This window comes from Palaemon carinicauda, chromosome 25 (genome assembly GCF_036898095.1).
Source record: "Palaemon carinicauda isolate YSFRI2023 chromosome 25, ASM3689809v2, whole genome shotgun sequence".
In the NCBI taxonomy this organism is placed as follows: Eukaryota; Metazoa; Arthropoda; class Malacostraca; order Decapoda; family Palaemonidae; genus Palaemon; species Palaemon carinicauda.
The window spans coordinates 93440037-93465287 of NC_090749.1; the positions used below are offsets into that span (position 1 = coordinate 93440037).

Genomic DNA, 25251 nt, shown 5'->3' on the forward strand with positions numbered 1-25251 from the left:
TTAAATAGCTGAGGTTTGTATAGTTAGGAAAAATACAAATTATCTACGAATTTGTCATTTGTTCCGTAACTGACATACAAACCACGCTATTTAATAGGGGGACTCACCCATTAGGAAGGGTGGAAAGTCCCGGCCAGTACTGGCTTTTGGCTTTGCCCGGGGACTCATTATTTGAGTGTGTCAGCACTCAAAAATAAGGAGTCCCTGCACCCCGCTAGAACCTTGCAACGCAAGGATGGCGGCCTACGCAAGCTGTGTGTGAAGGTATAATAAAGTGTGACTCGTCATAGGAAGTTGACCTGTAGTCCTTTAGATGGAAACTTTAGGCTAGGACTCTCCCAATACCACCTCGTCAGGGTATGGGGACGTGACAGTATTAGCTTAATACTAGGAACACAAGGAAACATGATTTACCTGCAGTGGTTTGAGGTCAGCTGTGCAGAGAACCCAGGATGCTGCTTTCCCCAAGAGAGGAGAAGATGAAGAAAAGAATAAGGGCCAGACAAACCTTTTCATTCATGCAGACTAAGACTGGGTAACAATGCCCTCAACCTTCTGCTACTTGTCCACTAAGGAGCCTGAGGTACTAAACCAGCTGTTGTGCAGCCACCACAGGGGCGATAGAAAACGTATCGAGCCTCCTGTGGGTCACGTCTTGCAGGTAGTGGGCTGTGAAGGTCGTCCAATGCTTCCACACCCCAGCCTGAAGAACCTGCGTCACTGAAAAATTCTTCTTGAAGGCCAGGGACGTAGCTACGCCCCTGACATCATGTGCTCTAGGGCAACGTGATGGAGGAGGGTCTGGATTCAGGCACAGATGGAACACCCTACGAATCCATGCCGAAATGGTAATCTTGGTGACCCTCCTTTTAGTCCTCCCAGTGCTAACAAACAATGCTTGCACTTGAGGACGGACTGCAGACGTTCTTTTGAGATATAGCCTCAGACTCCTTACTGAGCACAGTAGGAGATGGTCTGGGTCATCTGTTACAGAACGAAGACTCGAAATCTGGAATGAGTCGAACCGAGGTTCCGGCACCCTCGGATTCTGAGTCTTAGCAATAAATTCAGGGACGAATTTGAACGTTACCTCCCCCCTTCCCCCTGAATGGGCGATGTCATATGAGACACCATGAAGTTCACTGACTCGCTTGGCCGATGCCAAAGCTAGTAGGAACACCGTCTTCCAAGTTAGATGGCGATCTGAAGCCTGGCATAATGGTTCATAGGGAGGTCTCTTAAGAGACCTGAGAACTCGAACCACGTTCCATGGAGGTCTCACTTCAGACTGAGGGAAAGTTCCAGCAAGGAAGAAATGTCCATTCCTTTGAGCCTGAAGGCTAGACTTAAGGCTGAGCGATAGCCTTTCACCGCCGAGACTGAAAGGCGCATTTCTTCCCGCAAATACACGAGGAACTCCGCTATTGTTGGAATAGTGGCATCGAGTGGAGATATACCCCTTCCACGACACCAACCACAGAAGACTTTCCACTTTGCCTGGTAGACAGATGCGGATGATTTTCGCAGATGTCCAGACATCCTAATCGCAACTTGTTGCGAAAATCCTTTCACAGCGAGGAGATGCTGGATAGTCTCCAGGCGTGAAGTCGTAGCGAAGCTACGGCTTTTTGGAAGATGTTGGCATGTGGTTGTCTGAGTAGATCGTGTCGTGCAGGGAGTTCTCTCGGAAGTTCCGTTAGGAGTTGCAGAAGGTCTGGAAACCATTCTGCGTGATGCCATAGCAGAGATATGAGGGTAATTGAAAGATTGACCAATATTCTGGTCTTGTTGAGCACCCTCATCAGACAGAATAGGGGAAAGGCGTACACGTCGATGTTGTCCCACCGTTGTTGGAAGGCATCTTGCCAGAGCGCCTTGGGATACGGGACTGGGGAGCAGTATAGTGGAAGCTTGAAGTTCAATGCTGTCGTGAACAGATCCACAGTTGGGGAACCCCACATAGTCAGGACTTTGTTGGCTACTAGACGATCCAAAGACCACTCGGTACTCACTATCTGAGATGCTCTGCTCAGATTGTTGGCAAGCACATTCCTCTTGCCTGGAATGAAGCGTGCCGATAGTGGAATCGAGTGGGCTTTGGTTCATCTCAGTATCTCTACTGCAAGATGGGATAGCTGCTTTGAAAAGGTACCTCCTTGCTTGTTGATGTAAGCCACTACTGTGGTGTTGTCGCTCATCACCACCACAGAGTGATCCGCCAGGTATTGTTGGAACTGCTGAAGGGCCAAGAAAACGGCCGTCATCTCTAGAAGACTTATATGGAGGCACTTTTCTGATTCTGACCACAGGCCTGAGGTCCTGTGGTGTAGAACGTGGGCCCCCCCCCCCTTTCTTTGAGGTGTCCAAAAACAGCATCAAATGCGGGGGGAGGACGAGAAGATCCACTCCTCTTCGTAGGTTCTCGTCTGTCACCCACCACTGGAGGTCCGTCCATTCCGCAGGTAGCATAGGGATCATAACGTCCGGGGAATTGCAACCTTGATTTCACCGGGACTTGAGTCGCCACTGAGGGATCTCATCCTGAGGCGACCGTTGGGAACTAGACGAGCCAAAGATGAGAGGTGACCGAGGAGACGTAACCACGATTGGGCTGGAAGCTCTTCTCGTCTCAGAAAAGGGCTTGCGACCTTCCTCAGCCTTGCTATCCTGTCGTCTGATGGGAAGGCTTTGTGGAGATTGGTGTCTATAATCATGCCTAGGTATACCAGTCTTTGAGTGGGAAGCAGAGAGGACTTCTCAAGATTTACCATGATCCCCAGATCCTGGCAAAGTCCCAGAAGTTTGTCTCGGTGTCGAAGAAGGGATTACTCCGAGTCTGCTAGGATCAGCCAGTCGTCCAGATAACGGAGGAGACGGATGCCGATCCTGTGTGCCCATGACGATGTTAGGGTGAATACTCTGGTGAAAACCTGTGGTGCTGTGGAGAGACCGAAACAAGGCACCTTGAACTGGTACTCCTTGTTGTCTAGACTGAATCTTGAGTACTTCCTTGAAGACGGATGGATTGGGATCTGGAAGTACGCGTCCTTCAGATCCAGTGTGCACATGAAGTCTTGAGGTCTCACTCCAAGTCTGACCGTGTCTGCGGTCTCCATGCTGAACGGAGTTTGCTTGACAAACTTGTTCAGAGCCAAGAGGTCGATGATTGGTTTCCAGCCTCCAGACGCCTTCTTTACAAGAAAGAGTCGACTGAAGAAGCCTGGGGACCCGTCGAGGACCTCCTGGAGAGCGCCCTTCTTCAACATGGTTTGGACTTCTGCCCGAAGGGCCTGCCCCCTTGCTGATCCCATGGCAAGGGAGCTCAATGACACTGGATTCGTCATCAGGGGAGGTAGAGATGTTGTGAACGGGACGCAATATCTCTGACTGATTACGGAAATCGTTCAGGAATCGGCCCTGAGTTGCTGCCACCTGTCTGCGCAAATTTGAAGGCATCCCCCCACTGGTGGACATACAGGGGCACTGCCAATCCTAGCGTTTGCGGCCTCGGCTGCTCCCTCTAGGATTCTTCCCTCCCCTGGAGGGCTTCTTGCCTTTCCTGTCCTTGACAGGAAGGGCTTAGACACCACCGTCTTTGCTGCCGTTGTCGGTTTCGTGGTCTTGGTAGGACGGGGCTGCTGGGGTGCTGGAGGCTTATAGGGCTTGGATATCAAAGCCCTATGTAGGAGGGAGTCTTGGTGGGACTTCCTCCACCTCTCAGCGGCATGCTCCACGTCCTTAGGCTCAAACAGGTTCGTTCCCATCACGGAAGAATGTCTGAGCCTGCTGATCTCGGTGCTTGGGACCTTCTGATGGAACCTCTCAGACACCGCATCCCGACGTTTCAGGATGGTGTTTGCCCACAAGTTCGAGACTTGGTGGGCCAAAACTCGATCGTGCGAGTGCCTGAGTAAAAAGGTCTCCATAGCTTTCCTGGTACATTCTTTGGATAAATCCTCCGAACGTATCAGGATACCTAAGGTCCCTAACCAGATATCTAACCCACATGGCACACTTCGTAACCTTCTCCTGATTAAGGATCTCAGTCGCCGAGAATGAGACCTGCTGGTTGGAGATTCTCTCAAGAGGGACTCCCCTGGTAAGCTCTTCCAAAGAATGGTGAAGGGGAAGAGCTAAACAAGGCTCCTCTAAGATCTCGAAGTACCTCCTCTGCTGTACACGAGGAGGTGGGAGAAGCTTGTTGCTGGCACTGGATCGGCTGGAGGAGGCTAGCTCAGAGAGCTGGACTGCGATCTTGTCCCTGGTACTCTTAACCCCCTGAGACCAGGGCAAAGCTGCACTGGCCTTAGAGGGTTTTTGAGTCCCAAACAATCGGTCCAGGACCGTGTCTTTGCCCTCTCGAGGAGGAATCTCTGGGTCGGCAAACCCATTGAGAGTCCTCATAAGGGTCAGAACCTGCCAAAATGCATGTTCTGACTCCTGCAGCTCTCCTCCGGAAGGACTAGCAGCAAAGTCTCCTGTCCCCAAAGGCTCTTCTTGGGGGAGACTCGTGGACGTTCTCCGAGTGACTGGCTGGCTCCGGTCTAAGTCTTGACGAGGACTTCGGTACTGTCTTGGAGTCCTCCGACTCCCTCCTGGGACGGATGCAGGACTCCAACAACGACGGAGGTAGGCTCTTCTCCGCCCCTATACGAGAAGACTTTTCAGCGCGAGGTGGGGTTTCCCTCATTGGTGCGATGGGGGAACGTCTCACCTCACGTGACTCCCCTGAGGACGAGAAATCCTCGTCCGAAGGGGAGGGGGAAGAAGTCTGGGGGGAGAGGGGGCCTGCCTCGAAGGCTTACGAGGAGACAGCTTAGTCCTCGGAGAAGTCACCACGTCCGAAACTCCTCTTTTTCCCTTCAGGGGAGTAGACGCAGCCAAGGATTTGTGGCCCAATTCAGAGAGAACAGGCTTGAAAGCCTGCGTGACCGCTCTGATTAGTGCCCCAAACCAAGGCTGCTCGCTGATGGCTGCGCTGTCAGACACTCCCTCTAGAGGGACAGGGATCGACCAATCCCTGGGAGGAGTTTCCAAAGGGGGGTTCGCCTGAAAAGAAAAAGAAGACAAAGAAGAAATGTCCCTGGACCTTTCTAGAACCTTCCCCCCTATCGGCGAGCACGCTGTTCTGCGCTTGCGGGGGGAGGGAATGCGGCGATGGCGACCTTACCGCGCGTTGTCCTGCAGCCTTGCGCGTGGAGGGTATGGATGATCGCGCTGGCGCTCGCGCAATGGGGAATACCCGGGGTCGCGCACGGGAGACTGCTGGCGCGGGCACGCGCGAGCGCGGGAGACTGCTGGCGCGGGCACGCGTTAGCGCGGGAGACTGCTGGCGCGGGCACGCGCGCGCGGGAGACTGCTGATATGCGCGCTTGCGGGAGACTGCTGATGTGCGCGGGGGAGACTACTGATGTGCGCGCGCAGGAGACTGTTGATGCCCGCACGCGAACTAGCGATGGCGCGTGGGAACGTGCAGAGGAGATATTGGAGAGTGCGCGGAAGCAGATTGCGCGCTTGCGCGCATGAGGCTAAATGTTCGCGCGCACGCAGGATCAGGATGAAGAGCCTGTGCGCTCTAGAAGATGTCGTTGGGCGCGCGCAGGAGATATCTCTTGCGCGCGCAGGAGATATCTCTTGCGCGCGCAGGAGATATCTCTTGCGCGCGGGCGCACAGCTGGAACCCGCGTACGTTGGCGGGCCTCTTTTGGGCGCACATCAGGCTGGCGATGCATCACTGCTGTGGGAGATGGGCGTGGGCACGCAGGGCGCGCGCATCCTCGTGGGTGCGTGTAGGCGACTGCGCGCTGGCGAGGGATGGCGCGCATGTGAAAGCAGACGGCGCGTTGGCAAACGTTGGCGAGTAGGGGAAATCTTTAACTTCCCTACAGCACCCAGATCCGAAGATCGTGGGCACGCAGGAGATCGTTGGCGCGCAGGTGAGCACTGGCGCGCAGGAGAGCGCTGGCAAGTTGGTGAGTGCTGGCGCGCAGGAGAACATTGGCGCGCATTGCGTGCAGTAGGTTGAGAGCGCGCAGTAGGTTGAGGGCGCGCAATGGCACGCTGGCGAGCAGGTGAGCGCTGGCGCGCTTAATCAGGAACCTCGGCAGCAGGTGAGCAGTGGCGCACTTTATCAGGAACCTCGGCAGCAGGTGCACACTGGCGCGCTATATCAGCAACAGCAGCAGCAGGAGAGCACTAACGCGCTATCTCCGAATCCTCAATGAGGTCAGGAGAACGTTGGCGCGCATGCTTGGCATGGCGCGTAAGGGATGTGTGCGCTAATTTGCGCGTACGCCCTTGTTACCCCCGAAGGGGACGGTGCCTGTTTTATAATAACAGGTTTAGTTGGCGCCCAAAGCGCATCAGCAGCCAGGAACGGTGACGGCAGGTCAGCAGGTCTGATGGATGGAAGGTCGGCATGCCCTTTGTAAGGACGACCTTCCACCGATGGCGATCGCGAACGATCCGCAGAGAGGTCCAGGGTCGTAGCAGGAACAGTCGGAGATCGATGACGAAGCTCCTCTGTGGCGGACTGCACTGATGATGATGAACCGAAGAGGTGCCTCCTCACCGACTTATAAGGTGAAGGAAGGCCTCTCTGGCGAAGAGGAAGGAGAGCCTTACGACGTATGCACCCTCTAGGGGCCATTGGGTCAGCAAGCTGACCATCAGCAGTCCTCCGAAAAGGAGTCTCTGTGACTGAACTCCCCCGAGGGAGAGAATCACCGGCAGGAGAGACTGTTGGACTTAGTTCCCCCCTCGTAGGTTCAGCAGGAATGGGAGAAACTAAGCCTTCATCTACAGCGGGTTGAGAAGTTGCAGAGGTATTAGGAGATACCGCATTGGATACCTCTGACACCACAACGTCGACAATAGACAGAGGATCAACCTCTGCCAAAGTCGGCGATTGCTTGACAGCGGCACCCAACCGGATGATGTCAAACAAGGCTTCCTTGGAGGGCAAACCCTCGAGCCCCAAGGAAGACCAAAGCTGGAATAAATCAGTTACATTAACATTTAAATCCTCCCCCAGGGGAAAAGGTGGAGCTGCCACGCTAGATGAGGCAACGCCATCCCTCGAACCCCGTGATCGGGAAACAGAAACACAGTCTACGCTACCACTCGAAGGTCTCTCGAAAGAAACCAATCGAGTGGGAGCTTCGGAGGAGGTTTGGGCAACGGAAGAAGAGCCCTTGGGATTTTCTCCTTTCAAAGAAATCTTCGAAGGAGAAATATCCCGCCTGGACTACTTTTTCTGTCGCCGAGAAAACATCTCCCACTGAGAGGTAGACCACTCCCTACACTCACCACACTTATTACTACTATCACACCGTTGTCCCCTACATAAGGACAAAGGGTGTGAGGGTCCGTCTCGACCGCCGACATAAATGTACCGCAAGGGTGGTCGGGTAATCCAGGACATTTACGCATGTTTGCAGAGGCCAACTTCACACTCAAACCCGTTGGAGAGAAAGCAAAAAGACATTAATGGCTGTCAGAGAGGCGAGGGTGAGAGCGGACACATCCGACTACCACCCGAGCCGAGAGCAAAGTGAGCTCAAGCACGTCAGTGGAGGGTAGTAAACCCTCGTTAAAATTTTAATGGCTCGTCATTTCAGCTACGCCGAAAGTAATAACCCATATTAAATAGCTAAGGTTTGTATGTCAGTTACAGAACAAACACCTTTTCACTAAACAAAAACAATAAGGTGGAATACCCAGAGATTTGGGAAAAAGGTAAGTCAAGAATGAACTGGGCACTGGGCACCACCCCTTGATTTTATACTGGACAAGGGGACCCAGCTACAACCTTAGAATTTCTCATCTTTTCTCAAATTTACCGTCCCTCTCTTGGATGTGCTAGGTAAAGTATTTTAAATAAAGAGAAACCGCCTGCTTTTTTTTTTTTTTTTTTTGGCAGGATGTTTCTTTATTTCAAGTTATTCATACATTATGAACGTTAGGAGAGGAAGTAAAAATAATGACATGACAAAATCAGAGATAATTCTTATTTTTCATAACGATACAAACCTTTAGCTATTTATAGGGAAGATAAGAGGGAAGTAATATTCTAGCTGGGTCCCCTTGCCCAGTATAAAATCAAGGGGTGGTGCCCAGTGCCCAGTTCATTCTTGATTGTTTACCTTTTACCCAGATTTATGATTATTCTACTGTTTTATCTTTTTGTGTAGTGAACGTTGGAGTTTAGTCGGCAATCGGACACTAGGCGGTCTGCGTGCTATATCTGGCCACAGTCTGCAAACCCCTGCAACACTGATATGCTGGAGAGCGGGGACACGCTGGGGAGCACTGACGGGCTGGAGAGCATTGGCACGCAGTAGAGTGCTGCTGCGCTGGAGAGATCTAGCGTGCTGAAGAACACTGGAGAGCTGGAGGTTGCTGGCATGCAGGAGAGTGCTGGAGACAGCTGGCACGTAGGAGAGTGTTGGCAAGCTGGAGAGCACCAAGGTTCTGGAGAGTGCTGTCCTATTGGCGAGCGCTGGCGAGCTGGCAAACGCTGACGTGCTGGAGATTGGACTTGCTGAGGAGCGCTGACACACTGGAGAGCACTGGCGAGCTGGAGAGTGCTGGGAAGCAGGAGAGCGCAGGCAAGCTGGAGATCGTTGGCACACAGGAAACAACTAGCAAGCAACAGAGCGCTGACGTGCTGGTGAGTGCTATCGTGCTGGAGAGAGCTGACGCGCTGGCACACTGGAGAGCGCTGGTGCGCAAGAGAATACTGGTGCACTGGAGAACACTCGCGAGAAAAAGAGTGCTAGATCGAAGCTAGCAAGTGAGCAGGAGAAAGCAGGCGCTCAGGAGAGTATTGGCGAGTTAGAGAGCATTGACGCACAGGAGAGCGCTACAGAGCCGGAGAGAGTTATAGAGCGCTGGCGCATAAGAGAGCGCAAGCAAGCTGGAGAGCGCCGACGTACTGGTAAGTGCTGTGGTACAGGTGAGCACTAGAGAGCTGGCTAACACTGATATGCTGGAGGGCCTGAATGCGCTGGGGATCGCTAACGCGTTGGAGACCAGTGCCGATCCAGAGGGTGCTGGACCGCAGGAGAGTGCTGCTAAGACGGAGAGAGCAGGCGAGAAGGAGAGTGCTGGCAAGCAGGAGAATGCTGGCAGGCAGGAGAGCGCTGGTGAGGTGGAAACCGCTGACGCACAGGAGAGTACTGGGCAGCTGGATAGCTCTGCCATGCAGGAGAGTGCTGGCGTGCAATAGTGTTGGCAAGCTGGAGAGCGCTGACGAGCTGGCAAACACTGATGCACTGGACAACATGGAAGCGCGGACGCTCTAGAGTGCTGACGCGCTGGAGAGAGCTGGTGCCCTTGAGAGCGCTGGTGCACAAGAGAACACTACCGAGAAGGAGATCACTAGAGCACAGGAGAGTTCTGGTGAGCTGGAGAGCACTGGCGCAGAGGAGAGCCCTACCGAGATGGAGAGCACTGAAGCACGGGAGAGTCACGCCGAGACCAAGAGCGCTAAAGCGCAGGAGAGTGCTGGCTCGCAAGAGACCCCTGGCGAGTTATTGAGCGTTGGCTTGCAGGAGAGCTCTGCCGAACTGGAGAGAGCCGACGTCCTGGTGAGCTGGCAAACGCTGATGCTCTGGAGACCACTGGCACATTAGACAGCACTAGGGAGCTGGCGCGCAGGAGAGCGCTGACGAGCTGGAGATTGCTGACATGCAAAAGAGTGCTGACGCGCTGGAGAGAGCTGGTGCGCTGGAGAGCGCTGGCGAGCACTGGCGAGCTGGAAAGTGCTGACCTGATGGGTGCTTGGAAGCTGACAAACGTTGATGCACTGGAGAGCGTGGCTTATGCTGAAGAGCACTAGCAAACTGGAGAGCGCTAGTGAGCTACAGAACGCTGACGTGCTGGCGTGCTAGCAAATGCTGAGGCAATGGAGAGCGATTACATACTGGAGAGTGCTGACACGCTGGAGGGCGCTAGCGCACAGGAGAGTACTGGCGAACTAGATAGCACTGGCACGATGGCGAGATCAAGAGCGCTGGCAAACTGGAGAGCAAATGCAAGCTGGAAAGCGCTCATGCTCTGATGAGTGCTGTCGTGCTGGCAAACACTGATGCGCTGGAAATCATGGATGCTTTGGGGAGCACTGACGGGCTGGAGAGCACTGACATGCTGGTGAGTGCTGACGTGACAATCGCTTATGCGCTGCAGAGTGTGGACGGGTTGCGGAGCGCTGGCGCGCAGAAGAGTGATGGCAAACTGGAGAGTGCTGGGAAGCAGGAGAGCGCCGGCAATCTGGAGATCGTTGGCGCACAGGAAACAACTAGCAAGCAACAGAGCGCTGACGTGCTGGTGAGTGCTATCGTGCTGGAGAGAGCTGACCTCTGGCACACTGGAGAGCGCTGGTGCGCAAGAGAGTACTGGCACACTGGAGAGTATTGGTGAGTTAGAGAGCACTGACGCACAGGAGAGTGCTGCAGAGCCGGAGAGAGCTAAAGAGTGCTGGCGCATAAGAGAGCGCAAGCAAGCTGGAGAGCGCCGACATACTGGTAAGTGCTGTGGTACTGGTGAGCAGTAGAGAGCTGGCTAACACTGATATGCTGGAGGGCGTGAAAGCGCTGGGGAGCGCTAACGCGTTGGAGAGCAATGCCGATCCAAAGGGTTGTGGCACACAAGAGAGCGCTGCCAAGCTGGAGAACCTGGCGCGCATGAGAGCGCTGGAGAGCTAAATAGCTCTGGCACGCAGGGGAGCACAGGTGAAATGGTGTGAAGGAGAGCACTGCTGAGAGGGAGAGCAATGGCGTATAATAGAGTGCTGGGGAGCTGGAGAGCGCTGCCGCACAAGAGAGTGCTGTCGCCCTAGCGAGCGCTGGCATATGCTGATGCGCTGGAGAGCGCTGGTAAAATGACGAGCACTGGCGCACAGGATAGGGCTAGCCGCGCTAAAGAGCGCTGGCGCACAGAAAAGCACTAGCGCAAAGGAGAGCGCTGCCGAGCGGTAGAGAGCTGGGGGCACAAGAAAGTGCTAGCGAGCTGGATAGCGGTGACAAGCACGAGATTGCCGACGAGTTGGAAAATGCTGGCACAAAGGGGAGCGCAGGCACGCAATACAGTGCTGTCGTCCTGGCGAGCGCTGGCAGGCTGGCATAAGCTGATGCACTGGAGAGCGCTGGCACAATAAAGAGTGCTGGAGCGCAGGAGAGGGCTGGCACGCAGGTTAGCACTCCCGAGACGGAAAGCACCAGCGCACAAGAGAGTGCTGGCATGCATTGGTGTGCAGGAGTGCACTGGCGAGCTGGAGAGCGCTGGCGAAATGGAGAGCGCTGACATGACAGTGGGTGATGTCGAGCTCACAAACGCATATAAGCTATTGAGTGTGGACACGCTGGGAAGCGTTGACGCATTGGAGATTACTGGCAAGCTGGAGAGCCCTCACGCACAGGAGAGCACTGCCTAGCTGGAGTGCTGACAAGCTGGATAGTGCTGGCATGTACGAGAGCACTAGAAACCTGGAGAGCCCTGGTGAGCTAGATTGCGCTAACATGCTAGCGAGTGCTGTTGTGCTGACGAGCACTTGTGTTCTGGCAAGCTGGCAACAGCTCATACGCTGGGTAACATGGACTCGCTGGAAAGTGCTGGCGCGCAGGAGAGTGTTAGCGAGCTGGAAAGCGCTGGCGCGCAGGAGAACGCTAACAAACAGGATAACGCTGATGTGCTGGCAAACGCTGATGCAGTGGCGAACGCTTCCGCGCTGGGGAGCGCTGGATAGATGGTACTAGCGCGCAGGAGACCACAGGCGAGCTGGAGGGCCCTGACATGCTGGTGAGTGTTGTGGTGCTGGCGAGCCCTGGAGAGCTGGTTAACACTGATGTGCTGGAGGACGTGTACATGCTGCAGACTGCTGACACGCTGGAGAGCACTAATGCGTTGGAGAGCTGGATAACAATGATGTACTGGAGGGCGTGGACGCGCTGGGTAGCGCTAACGGGTTGGAGAGCACTGCCGATCCACTGGATTCTGGGGCTCAGGAGAGTGCTGGCGAGACGGGGAGAGCTGGCGCACAAGAGAGCACTGGCGAGCTGGAGAGCTGGCAAACGCTGATGCGCTGGCCATCATGGAAGCACTGACGCCCTAGAGACTGCTGATGCGCTGGAAAGAGTTCGTGTGCAAGAGAGCACTATCAAACCGGAGGGCACTAGAGCGCACGAGAGTGCTGGTGAGCTGGAGAGCACTGGCGCACAGGAGATCCCTGCCGAGACGGAGAGCTCTGAAGAGCAAGAGAGTCCTGCTGAGACGGAGAGCGCTGAAGCGCTGGAGAGTGCTTGCGAGCAGAAGACCCCTGGCGAGCTATTGAGCGCTGGCGAACTGGAGAGCGATGACGTCCTGGTGAGCTGGTAAACGCTGATGCGCTGGAAAGCACTGACACGCAGGAAAGTGCTGGAGCGCTGGAGGCCACTGGCACGTTGCAGAGCGCTGGCGAGCTGGAGAGAGCTAGTGGGTGAGAGACCGCTGGCACGCAGAAAAGTGCTAGCGCGCTGGGCAGAGCTGGCCCGCAGGAATTCGCTGGCGAGCTAGAGAGCGCTGATGTTCTGGTGAATGCTGTCGTATTGGAGAGCGCTGTCGTACTGGGGAGCGCTGGCGTGCTGGTAAACGCTGATGCACTGGAGAGTGTAAAGCGCTCAGGAGCGCTGACACGCTGGAGAGTGCTGGCTACCTGGAGATGCTAGCGCTGAGGAGAGCTGGAAAATGCTGGCGTGCAAGAGAGCACAGGTGGGAAGGAGAGCGCTGGCAGGCAGGACAGCACTGCCGAGTGGGAGAGGGATGACGCACAATAGAGTGCTGGCGCGCAAGCGAGTACTGGCACACTGGCGAGCGCTGGCATATGCTGATGCGGTGGACAGCACTAGTGTAAAGGAGAGGGCTAGTGCATTGAAGAGCTCTTCTGCCGAGCGGGAGAGCGCTGGGGCGCAGTAGAGTGCTGTCATCCTGGCGAGCGCTGGCAAGCTGGCATATGCTGATGCACTGGAGAGCATTGACGCGCTGGAGAGCGCTTGTGCGCAGGAGAACACTGGCGTGAAGGAGGTCGCTGGCGAGCTGGAGAGTGCTGGCGCAATAAAGAGCACTAGTGCGCTGGAGGGCGCTGGCAAGCCCTTGTGTACTGGAGAGCGTTGGCGCGCAGGAGAGTTCCTGCACGCAAGAGAACGCTGGATAGATGGCACTGGCATGTAGGAGAGCTCTGCCATGCAGGAGAACACAGGCGAGCTGGAGAGCCCTGACGTGCTGGTGAGTGCTGTGGTGCTGGCTAACACTGATGTGCTGGAGGACGTGGACGCGCTGGAGTCCACTGACCCGCTGGAGAGCACTGCCGATCCGATGAGTCCTGGGGCGCAGGAGAGTGCTGGCGAGCTGGACACGCTGATGGGCGAGAGAGTGCTGCCGAAATGGAGAGAGCTGGCGCGCAGGAGAGCGCTGGCGAGCTTGAGAGCGCTGGCGAGCTTGAGAGCTCTGGCACACAGGAGAGCGATGATGTCCTGGCGAGCTGGTAAATGCTGATGCACTGAAAAGCACTGAGACGCTAGAGAGCGCTGACGTGCAGGAAAGTGCTGGAGACCACTGGCATGTTGCAGAGCGATGGCGAGCTGGAAAGAGCTAGTGGGCAGGAAAGCGCTGACGAAATGAAGACTGCTGGCACTCAGAAAAGCGTTGGCGCACTGGACATAGCTGGTGCGCTGGACAGAGCTGGCGAGCTAGAGAGCGATGACGTTCTGGTGATTGCTGTCGTGCTGGGGAGCGCCGTCGTGCTGGGAAGCCCTGGTGTGCTAGCAAACGCTGATGCGCTGGAGAGCGTGGAAGCGCTGAGGAGCGCTGACATGCTGGAGAGGGCTGAGGAGCTAGAGAGCACTGGCAAGTTAGAGAGTGATAGTGAGTTAGAAAACGCTGATGTGCCAGCGAGCTGTAAAACGCTGAGGTGCTGGAGAGCGTGGACATGCTGGGGAACGATGACGCACTGGAGAGCGCTAGCACACGAGAGTATTAGCACGCTTGAGAGCTGGAGAGCACTGGCCCACAGGAGAGCTCTGGCCAGCTGGCGAGTGGTGGCGCAGAGGAGAGTACTGGCGAGTTGGAGAGCTCTACCGAGCCGGAGAACGCTAGCGTTGCAGGAGAGTTCTGGCGAGCTGGATTGCACTGGCGAGATTGAGAACACTGGCGTGCAGCCGAGTGCTGGCAAACTGGACAGCGCTGGTTCGCAGGAGAGCGCTGGTGAGCTGGAAAGCGCTGATGTGCTTATGAGTGCGTTCGTGCTGGCAAACGCTGTTGCGGTGGAGAATACTGATGCGCTGCAGAGCCCTGAAGGGCTGGTGAGTGCTGACATGCTGGTGAGTGGTACCATGCTGGCGAGGTGACAAACCCTGATGCGCTGCGGAGTGTGGAAGAGCTGGGGAGTGCTGAGGCACTGGAGAGCGCTGACAACATGGACAGCGCTAGCCCACAGGAGAGTACTAGCTACCTGGAGACGCTGGCACTGAGGAGAGCTGGGAAGAGCTAGCGCGCAGGAGAGCACTGGTGGGAAGGAGAGCGCTGGCAGGACAGCACTGCCGAGTGGGAGAGGGATGGCGCGCAATAGAGTACAGTGAACCCTCGTTTATCGCGGTAGATGGGTTCCAGACCCGGCCGCGATAGGTGAAAATCCGCGAAGTAGTGACACCATATATACCTATTTATTTAACATGTATATTCAGATTTTTAAAACCTTCCCTTGTACGTAATACTGTTAACAAACTACCCTTTAATGTACAGAACACTTAATGCATGTACTACAGTACCCTAAACTAAAACAGGCACAAATATTAAAGGCGATTTTATATCGCGTTTCCTAAACACGCCAAAAAGCAACCAATGTTTAGTTTACGTTTATCTCTGATCATAATGAAGAAACAAACGCATTTACTGTACACATCTGTGTATAGGTTAGTTTTTGCATCGATTATATTGATTATTCAGTACGGTATGTTGATTTTGTTATTACCAATGTTTTACATAATTTTTCTTAGGACTTCCAAATGAAATGTTTTTCTTTATGATGCCGCCTGAAACGACGGCGGCATAAAGTACGCTCAGTAAACAACCACACTCAGAACAAAGAAGGCCTTTAACGCGCATGATGAAAGTGATAAATAATGATATTTACAGTAAAAGCTTTTAGAAAATATGTTATTACAAATATTATTTACCGTATCTATATAAAATCATACAGTACATACTGTACGTAGCAAACCAGGAAAACAATTTACCTGTACGAGAGAGAGAGAGAGAGAGAGAGAGAGAGAGAGAGAGAGAGAGAGAGAGAGAGAGAGAGAGAGAGAGAGAGAGATTGTTTTAGGTACGTAAATGTAAATTTAAAAAAAAAAATATGATAGGTTACAACATGTATACTCTTCAGACTTTTAAAACCTTCCCTTTAACTTAATGCATACAGTACTAAACTAAAACAGGCACATATATTAAAATGTTAGAATATTAAAGTAAAAAATAAAGATTGTTACTGTACTCACCACGAAAAAAGTTCAAGAAAAACTTGAATGATGATGGCGATGAATTTGCTGCACAGTATAAATGATGATGATGAAGCTGATGATGTCTTCTACTGTGCAGCCAATAATAGTATTTTACGTCTCTTCAGACGGAGGTGTCTTTTCCTGGGACACCTCTTCAACTTCAATTTCTTCCGAAGGCGTACTAGCAGGAGGAACTGGCTCTTTTTTGCGAGGCTGGAAGAACATTGTGATCGGAAGTTGCTGCCGCTGCTTCTTTTTTCGCTCTAAGAGCATCCTGTAGGGAATCATGATGTCATCGACCTTGTTGGAGAATTGCATAGACCGAACCATATCCTCGTCCCACTCTTGCAACATTTCTTTCGCCTCCTTCATATGGTTGCAGAACTTGGCAAGCCGTTCTAATGTTAAGCCCGTTTCTTCGACATTTTCTTGGGTCTCTTCCTGGGTTTCACTCTCTTCTTCGCATGCCGATTTCGTCAGGTCTTCTAGGTCTGCGTCAGTTAGCGGCTGGGAATGGCAGTCCAAAAACTCGTCGACGTCTTCAGTCGTCATGTCGCCAAACCCGTCACTACCAATTATGGCAGCCAACTGCACAGATTTGCGTATTGCAGAGTGTTGGATTTCAGACGGAGTAAATCCCTCGTCGTCGTAAACAATCTGGGGCCACAACTTCTTTCAGCTCGCATTCACGGTTGCAGGTTTCATCTCTTGCAGTGCCTTCTGAATATTCTTCAGGCACGTGGCTATGGTGTACTGTCGCTAGTACGCCTTCAAGTTAAAATCTTCATCCTCATCATCTTGGGCAGCATCCACACACGCAACGAGGTCCGCCAAGGTATTCTTCATGTAGAGGGCCTTGAACACCCTGATAACCCCCTGGTCCATCGGTTGAATTAATGACGTGGTGTTGGGTGGCAAGAACTCAACCTGAACGCCCTCACGCGACAGGTCAGTTGCGTGTCCACCAGCGTTATCCATAAGGAGAAGGATCTTGAATGGCAAGCCCTTCTCTAAGAGATATTCACTGACTTGCAGGATGAAACACTGGTGGAACCAGTTGGAGGTCAGCATCTTCGTAATCCATGCTTTTGGATTATGCATCCAGTACACGGGAAGGAGATTCTTGTTTTTATTTTTCAAAGCGCGAGGATTTTTCGACTTATAAATAAGCCCCGGCTTTAGCAAAAATCCAGCAGCATTGCCACACATCACGAGGGAAACGCGATCCTTGAATGCTTTAAAGCCAGAGGCTTTGGCTTCTTCTTTGAACAGGAAAGTTTGCGACGGCATTCTCTTCCAAAACAAGCCGGTCTCATCCATATTAAAGACTTGATCCGGCTTGTATCCACCTTCGGCGATAATATTCTTGAACGTCTGGTTCACGTAAGTTTCAGCAGCGGTAGTGTCAGCGGAAGCAGCCTCGCCATGCAGGGAAATGCTTTTCAGGGCGAAGCGTTTCTGAAACTTCGCGAACCATCCTTTGCTGGCGGAAAAACGTTGTTTCTGACGCTGGGAATCAGTGGATGTCCCTGGTTGAGGTTCATCTACATCATCATCTTCTTCAGCATGGTCGCCATCGTCGTCTTGAGGTTCCTTTGCCGCAAAATTCTCATACAAGCTCAAAGCCTTTGTTCGGATGGTGTTCGTATCCAAGGCTATGTTCTTCTTCCGGCAGTCGGCAATCCACACAGCTAAAGCACCTTCCATGCCTACGATCGTTTTATTACGCGTGGTAACGACTCGTTTCGCTGATCTGCTAAAGGTGATTGCAGCCGTCTTTCTAATGTTCGCCTCGTCCTTCTTGATATAGCGAACGGTGGATTCATTGATTCCAAAATAGCGGGCTGCGGACGCATAACTTCTACCGTCTTTTAACATATCGAGAAGCGTCACCTTCTCAGCAATCGTCATCATCCTTCGGTGGCGTTTAGGCTCACTACCTGCCTTAGTAGAAGCAGAACGCTTGGGAGGCATTGTACAGTAGGGTTTAACAGAGAGTTCAACTAAAAGTTCAACTTAAAACAGTCACGCACAGCACAGATTAAAGTTCACAAATTTAACAACGTCTACACAGCGATACGGCGGGAGAGAAAGTGGCCGCGAAAAGATGCTGGAAGTTGGAGAAGCGGTCAAAACACCAATCACAGGCTAGATTACAAAACTTGGGTTCTGATTCGTCATCTATCAGCGCTTGAACCAATCACAACCCGTCTTATATGCTACGTAGGTTACCAATTCAAAGTACAAGATACCCTGCGTACAGTATACTGTACAGTAATAATAATACTGTAATAATAATAATAAATAATGATACTGTAATAATAATAATAATAATGATAATAATAATAATAATAATAACAATAATAATTTTAATAACAACAACAACAATAATAATAATAATAACAATAATAATAATAGCTTTACGTACGCTATTTTACGCTTTTGTTGTAGGATGTGTGTGTGTCTCTCTCTCTCTCTATCTCTCTCTCGTACGCTTATTCGAAATGTGATTTTTGCAACAAAGAATATTATTGGATGCAGTACTACGTACGTATATATACAAAAGATTCATGGAAAAGAAGCACATCCATTACATTTGTAGTACACTAGTAGCCAACAGCAGCCTTACACCCTTCTAATATGGTATGACTGCATCTGATTTGCGTTTCATGTTCGATTTAATTTTACTACGTACTGTATACAGTACTGAATTATCGTATGATAACATTCTCTTTTCGTATTTTATTTCTTTCTGTGCTTAATTATATGTCATATGTAATGCAATGAATAATCAGTAAGAGCAGATATTACTAATTACAGTATTAAAGGAATTACAGGTAACGAAATATCGTATTTGGGGTCTTCAGACATCGCGGTATTTTCGAAATTTCCGGAAAATCCGCGATATGTATATATATACTGTATGGGTTATGAAAAAAATACGCGAAGTGGTGAATCCGCGATGGTCGAACCGCGAAGTAGCGAGGGTTCACTGTACTGGCAACCTGGCGAGCGCTGGCATATGCTGATGCAGTGGAGAGCGCTAGTGTGCAAGAGAGGGCTGGAGCAGGAAAAGGCTAGCGCAGTGAAGAGCTCTACCGAGCGGAAAAGTGCTGGGGCGCAGTAGAGTGCTGTATGCCTGGCAAGCGCTGGCAAGCTGACATATGCTAATGCACTGGAGAGCATGGACGCACAGGAGAACAATGGCGCGAAGGAGGTCGTTGGCAAGATGGAGAGTGCTGGCGCAACAAAGAGCGCTAGCGCTCTGGAGGGCGCCGGCACGCAAGAGAACGCTGGAGCGCTGGATAGATGGCATTGGCATGTAGGAGAGCTCTGTCTTTGAGTACCAAAGACCGTGTCTTTGCCCTCTCGAGGAGGGATCTCTGGGTCGGAAAACCCGTCGAGAGCCCTCATTAGAGTCAGAACTTGCCAAAACGCATGTTCTGACTTTTGCTGGTCTCCTCCTGCTGTAGGACTTGCAGCGAAGTCTCCTTCTATCCCCGAAGGCTCTTCTTGGGGATAGTCGCGGTCATTCCCTGAGGGGCTAGTTGGCTCCATCCTAGTCATAGTAGAGGACTTAGGCAATGTTTTGGAGTCTTTTAAATTCCTTCCTGGGAAGGATGTAAGACTCCAACATTGACAAGGGTGGCAAGTTCCTTCAAATCCCCGACTGAGTAGACCCCTCGGCGCGAAGAGAGGTTTCCTTCATTGGTGCAATGAGGGAAAGTCTCTCCTTGCATGATTCCCTTGGGGACGGGAAATCTTCGTCCGAAAGGGAAGGAGAGGCAGTCTGAGGAATAGAAGGAACCTGCCTCAAAGGTCTGCGTGGAGTCAGTTTCGACCTTGGGGAAGTGACCGCATCTGAAACTCCTCTTTTTCTCTTCAAAGGGGTAGAAGAAGCCATGGTTCTGGGTCCCAATTCAGAGAAGACAGGCTTGAAGGCCTGAGTTACGGCTCTGATCAGGGCACCGAACCAGGGCTGTTGGCTGACAGACGCGCTGCCAGACATACCCTTTGAAGGGAAAGGGATTGAAGGATCCCTAGGAGGAGTCACTATCATTGGTGGGATCGCCTGTGGTAGCTTTGGGATCCTGGACCCCTCTGGAAGTTCCCCTTCTACCACAATATGCGGTGGTATGCGCTTGCGGGGAGGAGAATGAGGCGATGGCGACCTAGCCGTACGTTGTTCAGTAGTCTCGAGCACGGGAGGATATTGACGCTCGCGCGAGGGAGAATAATGGCGCTCGCGCGAGGGAGAATATCGGGGCTCGCGCGCGTCTGTGCCGGCCGTAGGGCGCGCGCGCAGGAGAAAATTCCCTAGCGCAAGGGCCCACAGTTGAATCATGTGGAGCGTGCGCAAGCGCGGGAGAATGTTGGCGCGCATCCCTTGGAGAGGATGGGCGAGTGAGCACAGGGCGCGCGCGTATCCGTGTGGATGCATGCAGAAGAAGGGTGGCGCGCAGGTGAGCGCTGGAGCATTAGTACTGGTTGGTGCGTGAGAGAAGACAGCACTGCTGACTTCCCGGAAGTCCTGCTATCTGTTGACAGTTGGCACGCAGGTTTTACCTGGCGCGTAGGATGATGCGCAGCATGGCGCGCCGAAGAGTTAGATGTTGGACGCGTATGCGCGCAGGCAGGAGAATGTTGGCGCGCGGGAGAGCGCTGGTGTGCACGAGAGTGCAATTGCGCAGGAGGTTGATGCCGCGCAGGTGAGTATTAGCGCGCAGATGGGCGCGGGCGTGTAGGAGACTGTTGGCGCGTGAGCGCATTTTTCGCAGGAGAACGTGGGCGCATATGTGCATGAGAGCGCGCATAGCGCATGATGGAGCTATACTCCTGTTGGAGCGCATGCGCGTGCTGGCGCGTACGCTCTTGATGCCCTGTGTTAGGGTTATGGTGAATTTCCATGCGTAGTGATGGGGCCTGAGGAGCTACAATAGAGCGCTCGTCAGGTCTCGTGGGCGCGTATGTTGTTGGCGCGCAACAGTGAGCTTGGGCGGAGCCTTGTTAGGCCCATGTAGAAACGGCGATGTCAGGTCTGTCGGGTGGAAGGTCGACGTGTCCTTTAAAAGGACGACCTTCCACTAAAGGAGATCGTGAACGATCTGCAGAAAGGTCCAGGACCAATGCAGGAGCAGTGATGGATGATTGGTCTAGAGGCTCCTCTGAGGGGGACTGCATCGAAGATGTTGAACCAAAGAGGCGCCTCCTCACCGCAGGTGAAGGAAGGCCTCTATGGCGAAGAGGAAGGCAAGCCTTCCGACGAATGCGCCCTCTGGGGGCCGTTGGATCAGCAACCTGACCTTCTGCAGTCCTCCGAAGAGGCGTCTCTGTAAGTGAACTCCCCCGAGGAGAAGAAACACTAGCAGGAGAGACTGACGATGGACTTAGTTTCTTCCTCGTAGGTTGAACAGGAATGGAAGAAACTAAGCCGTCAGCTACCGTAGAGTTTGGAGTGGAAGAGGTGATGGGTGATACCGCATTGGATACCTCTAACACCACAACGTCGACAAGAGACAGAGGATCAACCTCTGACGGTGACGACGAATGCTTGACAGCGGCACCCATTCGGATGTAGTTGAGCAAAACCTCCTTGGAGGGCGAGCCCGTAAGCCCCAAGGAGGACCAAAGCTAAAAAAGGGAGGTTAGTGACATATCCTCCCCTGGTGGGGAGAGATGGAGCTGCTTCGCAAGGGAAGCAACATCATCTCTCGAGCCCCGAGGTTGGTTAATAATACATCGGTCTACGCTACCACTCGACGGTCTCTCGAAAGAGACCGACCGAGTGGGAGCTTCGGAGGAGGTTTGGGCAACGGAAGAAGAAGCCTTGGATTTTTCTCCTTTCGAAGCAACCTTCGAAAGAGAAATATCCCGTTTGGACTTCTTCTTCCGCCGTCGCGAAAACCTCTCCCACTGGGAGGCAGACCACTCCCTACACTCACTACACTTGTTGTTACTATCACACAGTTAGCCCTTACAAGAAGGACAAAGGGTGTGAGGATCAGTCTCGACCACTGACATGAATGTTCCACAGGGACGGTCGGGAAACCCAGGGCAGGTGCGCATGATCACAGAGGCCAACTTCACATGTACAGAACTAGTAAAAGAAAAGAACAAAAGCAATTAAATGGCTGCCAATATGAGAGCGGACACATCCAACCACCATCCGAGCCGAGAGCAAAGTGAGCTCAAGCACAGGTGTGTGAGAGGGGGGTAGCAAGCTACCCTCCCCTACCCCTGCTAACTAGCGGTGGGGGTAGTAAACCCTCGTTAAAAATTAATGGCTTGTCATTTCAGCTACGCCAAAAGTAATATCCCTATTGAATAGCGTGGTTTGTATTCCAGTTACGGAACAAATGGGTAGTTAACCCTCGCTAAAATTTAATGGCTCGTCCTTTCAGCTTTGCCGAAAGTAATACCCCTAATAAATAGCGTAGGTTTGTATTCCAAGTACGGAACAAATGTTATTCTAATTGTTCATTACTTCTCTTGTAGTATATTTACAGCAATGTATTTCCTTTCCTCTATGGGCTATTCTCATAATTTATATGTAAAAGTGCTATTCTAAGGTTGTTACCGTTCTTAATATATTATTTTCATTGTTCATTTTTTTTCTTGTTGATTATTTCCTAATGTCCTTTCCTTACTGCACTATTTTACCCTGTTGGAGCAGCTGAGCTTATAGCATCCTGCTTTTCCAACAAGGGCTATAGCTTAGCTTATAATAATAATAATAATAATAATAATAACTATAATAATAATAATATTAATAATAATAATAATAATAATAATAATAATAACAATGGGCTCTTATGTAGATTTGCAGACAGATTGTTAATTCATCCTAATTCTGACCTATCAAACAACTGTCATGAGTAACAATTTGGCAAATAGATTTTAATGTCAAAAATTTGTGAGTCGTCAATTATAACATTTGCTACGAAGGACGGGCATTGGCCAGGATGTATTCTGTACTGAACGACTATACTGTACTGTATAGGAAAGGGTATAGTATGTATATATCCGCTGTATGGTAGGTTAGGTGAACATAACCTACATTAGGCTGAGACAGGAGCCTTTGTAGTACGTTGGGACAGACTGGGAGTATTATTATGGGGTGTATGTATAATAGCGGCCAACTGTGTGCATGATGACAGCCGACTAAGAATATGGCACTGTTATGGGGGGCCGCAGAGGGGGGCTAACAAGGTAAGTAGGTAAGAACACGGCTTGTAGATTAGGTTAGGGGGGAGGAGGCTATGTTAGTTGGTGTTCAATTTTAATGCATGTGGGGAGAGGAACTGGCTGCTAATATGAAAAGGCTCCAATATTTAAAAAAGGGAAACAATAATAAGAACATCACCTAACCTAACAAAGGAGCTGTATCATTCCCTACCAGGGGGGAGGAGGGTAGACCCCATAACACTGCCGTAACTTTAGCCTACCCTAAGACAAAGTCTCAACTCTGTGCTTGCTTCCCAACTGGATTCACTACTGGCAAGGTAATACTGAATTGTATTTAGCAAATTCAGGTACATTCTGGACTACCTCGTGTGACTACATTGGAACCCACCGCTACATTTCCTCGTTGTTCTCTCCACAACACAGAAATTCCTCGCTGCTCTCTCCACAACACTGTGATTGTGGGCACACTACTAGAAGAAGAATCGTAGAAGGCGCTGCATTTTCCTGCTTTTTAATATGCTGCTGTTGTGAAAAGGGATGTCAGTTTCTATAAAAAAAACAATTAAGATAATAGGAGACGATGTAAAAAAAAAAAAAAAAACGATTAAGCTTCGATAACAAAGTGGATTTTCCAAAATATTCGATGCACGATGCAAACAGGTGTGTTTTTTTACTAATGATCTTCTTCCAGTTATTAATCAGTAAACACAGCAGTGTTGCAAGTATGAATACGAAAGCATCTTTTGGATACATTTTGATGTTGGTGGTACATTTTTACGACGCTTGGCCAAAGGATACGAAATTGAAGAGGCCAAAGATGGATACATTTTATTACTTTTTTTTTTAAAAAAAAATTGAATACTTTATACAGCCACATTGTTGTAGTCATTATTTTTCACAGAAAGTAAAACCAATCAAAACTCATAAGTACCACATCGCTCCCAATCGTATGATAGATTAACTGTTTTTCAAGTGGGGGTTCGGGGGATGGGAATGAACACGTTCTGGGGCTTGTTCAGCTTATTCATGAACCACAATACGATGTGTGCAATAATGAATAGCGGTCACTTACTTTTCATGAAGAATCCTTGACTACTTCCAATAACCCCGCTGAGTTTTCGTGTTCAGTTCAAAGACTTAAAAGTAGTGATGGATCACTTTTGTTCGCAAATCTGTCAAAAGTGATCAAGATGTGGATATTTGCTTATTAACTGAAACTTGTTTGAGTGGTAATGTGAGTGACAGATCGAAAATAAATGAAATGACACCTAAACCTTATAACTTTTATCATGAACCAAGAGAAGACATAAGAGTTGGTGGAATTGGAATCTTAATTAAGAAATCATATAAAGTTACAGTAAGGAAACATCTCATATTTAATTCATTTGAATATATGAATATTAAAATTTTATCTCGAAATGTAAATCTACAAATAGTTATACTCTATAGACCACCGATCAAAAGCAAAAGAATGTTTCGAAATGAATTTAATAATAGATAAATTGAATGACAATCGAAATATAGTTATATGTGGTGATTTCAACCTACATCTTGATAATAGAGTAGACCCATATGTCAATGAATTTAGAGAATTGATTGACAACCACGACCTTGAAAAAATAGTGTCTGAACCAACAGCTCAGTCTAATCATATACTAGATCTAGTTATAGTAAATAAAAACAACAACATCATACTAAATATGGAGATTGAACCTGACTGCTCTATATCCCCAATGCATAAGTTAATGTCTTTTGAAATAGATGTTAGAAAAAATAATGCAATACAGAAGGAAATCACATACAGAATTAAGACTAACTTTGATCCAAAAGAGCTCATTGAACAAAGCCTAGGGGATATAAAAGGGATAACACCAGTCTGCAACTGTCAAGAGAAGCACACCCTCGCAGAGAGACAATCCTGTGTAAACTGCATTACTAGAGAGACAATCCTGTGTAAACTGCATTACTAGAGAGACAATCCTGTGTAAACTGCATTACTGATAGAAGTAAAACAATACTTGCAACTAATTATAATAATAGGTGCCCGGAAATAACAAAACCAATCACAATTAAAGAAAAATCGAACTGGTTTGATAATGAATTACACGAAGAGAAAAAAAGAAAAAGAAAAATGGAGGATAAATGGAAAAGAAATAAAAATGATGAAAACTGGCAACATTACAAAGCAGCTAGAAATCGCTACAATTACCTTATCTTAGTTAAAAAAAAAGCCTATTATAAAAAAGTGTGCAATGAAAATGACCCACGGAAAGTACATAAGAACCTAAAGAAACTATTATGTCTAAAGACAGAAATAGTATTGCCTGACATAACTAATGATCCTAAATGCCTAGCAAATGATTTTATTGATTATTTTGAAGAAAAAATAAATCAAATCTGCTCCAGTTTTCGCAACATCGGCACAACAGAACGAAGGAATACATCAGCAACAGGTGTAAGTAAGCTAAGGGTGTTCGAAGAATTAAGTCAGAGTGATTATATGAGAATAATAAAGCAATTAAAAAAAAAAAGC

The 25251-nt window shown here is 50.4% G+C and overlaps 1 pseudogene; it reads right to left on the reverse strand.

The window, feature by feature from the left end:
• Positions 1-23150, reverse strand: part of LOC137618706 (zinc finger protein 83 pseudogene) — a 170562-nt pseudogene extending 147412 nt beyond the window's left edge.
• Positions 23151-25251: the final 2101 nt, after the last annotated feature.